This window comes from Pseudophryne corroboree, chromosome 9 (assembly GCF_028390025.1).
Source record: "Pseudophryne corroboree isolate aPseCor3 chromosome 9, aPseCor3.hap2, whole genome shotgun sequence".
Taxonomy (NCBI): domain Eukaryota; kingdom Metazoa; phylum Chordata; class Amphibia; order Anura; family Myobatrachidae; genus Pseudophryne; species Pseudophryne corroboree.
In genome coordinates this window covers 419,783,000-419,785,759 of record NC_086452.1, presented here as the reverse complement: position 1 = coordinate 419,785,759, position 2,760 = coordinate 419,783,000, and the positions used below count along the sequence as shown (strand labels likewise).

The 2,760-nt window shown below is 40.7% G+C and overlaps 1 pseudogene; it reads right to left on the bottom strand.

Moving 5' to 3' along the window:
* Window positions 1-2,359: 2,359 nt before the first annotated feature.
* Window positions 2,360-2,479, bottom strand: LOC134962437 (5S ribosomal RNA; annotated as a pseudogene).
* Window positions 2,480-2,760: the final 281 nt, after the last annotated feature.

Below are 2,760 nucleotides of genomic sequence, written 5' to 3'. Positions count from 1 at the left end.
CAAAGTAACACAGAGCTGTGCAGAGAAGTCTGCAGAAGTGTGCAGAGAAGTGTGCCAGAGGGTGCCAGTGAAGAGACTGCCATTGTGTTCATAATGGCTCACTGGAAGGAAGAGGAGGTCCAGGAGCTACTACATGTGAGGGGTGAGGAGGTAATTAAATCACAGATAACAGGGACTGTTAAGGATGCCATGATCTGTGGCAACATTGCCAAGATCCTGTCCAGCAGAGGTATTGTGAAGACACAACAGCACGTTCTTAACAAACTAAAGTCCCTTAAGAAACAATATACCAAGGTCCATGACCACAATGGAAATCGCAGTGGTATGGGAAGGATGGAGTGGCACTTATATGAACTGTGCAGCAACGTGTTTGGCCATACAGCACTTAGCAATCCCGTTGCCCTATCCTCATCTAGTGATGCTGGCACGCTGTCTGCTATACCATCAGCTGCGGCTACATCATCTTCAGAATGCAGCCAGCAGAGCCCGGCATCATCGCAGAGCCTATTTGATGATGATCCAGATGTTGATTCGTATGTCACCATCATCATCGATCCAAACAAGGCCACAGCATCGTCACAGAGCACGGGGGACGATTCCCTACCACAGACCCAGGGAGACAAGCCTACCCTACGCTCAAACAGTAAGTTTCCGGCATTATCATTGTCAGAGACATATTTAACATATAGTATATGACAATAGTTTTATGTAGTATACTAACAGTAATGACTATGATATTGTGACGTAATAGGGTATTATTATTAAACTGTACCTGTTGCTGCGTTCATATTGTGCTAGCGTATGGTAACCGCAAGCACAGATGTATTCATATATGTTATAAATCTATTTGTCCAACTTACACTTCTGTGCCATATCCCATTGTTACCTTTGAGATGGTCAAAAAAAATTCTGTTTTGTTTTTCAGTTTACACAGTCCCGCCTCGTAGGAAAAAGAAGACCAAAATAGAGGTAACTAACTACAAAAGCCATGACAAATATCCTGTGTGAGCAACTACGCGAGATGGATTCAGATTGGCAGAGTCAAGAGGATGCAAGATTGCAAAAATTCATTGACAATGAACGTGAACTGCAGAGGAATTTGCTAACGCAAATGGTAGCTATGCAGGATAAGATCAGTAGCGAAAACCGTGAATTCCTAGGTCAGCTTGTTTCCAAAATGACCTCTACACCACAATTTACAAACACTCATTCTAACCTACAATCGCATTCTCACACCGCATTTGGTCCAAAAACACGGTATGCCCAGCAAGGCCAGTCTCCCCCATCTTTTGGGCCTATATCCCAGTATATGCAGCAAGCCCAGTCTCCCACCTCTTTTGGGGATACTCGCCAGTATATGCAGCAAGCCCAGTCTCCCACCTCTTTTGGGGATACTCGCCAGTATATGCAGCAAGCCCAGTCTCCCACCTCTTTTGGGGATACTCACCAATTTGCGCAGCAATCCCAGTCTCCAACATCCTTTAATTCGACCTCGAATACATTGAAGAATAGATCGAGAGGTCCAGAATTTGGAGATTCATTATCTAGTACAACTCCAGAGGAGTCTACTCCCAGCAATAAACCACAGTACCAAATTCTTTAATGTATACTGTGCACATACAGTAAATGTTTGTTCTATGTTTATTGGTTGGGTATTGTGCCCATAACTTTATTTTTGTTTAATGCTTTGTTTGTGAAATACGTATGTTTAAAATGCGTATGTTTATCTTCAAAATTCAGGTATTGCGCATACGCTCATAATTATGAGTACATCATACACCTTGGTCTTATGATTATCTCGTTTGTATTTTTCACTGCAATACCGCAGCACTTTTTTTTTTTTATGTAGAACAGGGGTCTTCAACCTTTGCCCTGCAGCTGTTATGGAACTACACTTGAGAAAAATACCAAATAAGAAATGGAAAAAGAAGTAGACTCTTGTTTGGAAGCACTCTAACTCAGAGGAACTAAGTTATATACATGTCTTAGGCTGGTAAAATCATGATTTTATTGAATTCCTATTAAAATATATAGAATTATCGGAGTTCAAAACTAGTTCTATGTGATTCAAGACTATGTGCAAAAATATCTATGTCAATTTAATGAATAATTAGCGAAAATTGCTATAATATGATGTAAGCCGGACAAGCTTTAGAATTCACAAAAAAAGGGTGGGGGGTGAAGGAAAGGACACCTACTAGTCTCAATGGTGTCTGTCAGATGAATATATATGAATATAATATATGACCATCATTCATACTGCAAAAATCCCAAATGGAAAAAGGAGGTGCAGGGAATTAAATCATGGGTCATATGAATCCGAGTACCCATCTGTGACTTAGAATTGGGCAGCAAAATTTATTTGCAGTACCAGGATGTTCCAAGGTGGTCTCCCATCCGAGTACTGGTCCGGCCCTCCACTGCTTAGCTTCCAAGATCGGAAGAGATTGGGCATCTCCAGTGGGGTATGTCCGCAATTTCTTAAGCTAGCCCTTTCATGTGTCACTTTGTATTAGAAATGGAATCGTTCATATTTTCAACAAGAAAAATGAAAAAGGGGGACAGACACACATTTGGACGGTAGGCTCAAAAAGTGCAGATTGGATATGACAATTATATGGCAAGAAAGTATCAAAGCCATAAATATCCAATCACAGTGAATTCTTCCTTATTTGTATTGTACCATACACCAGTCAATTGTATATAGATAACAAAATCATTCTTGGTTATGCTGTCTAAATAGGACAGTAATAAGCATAA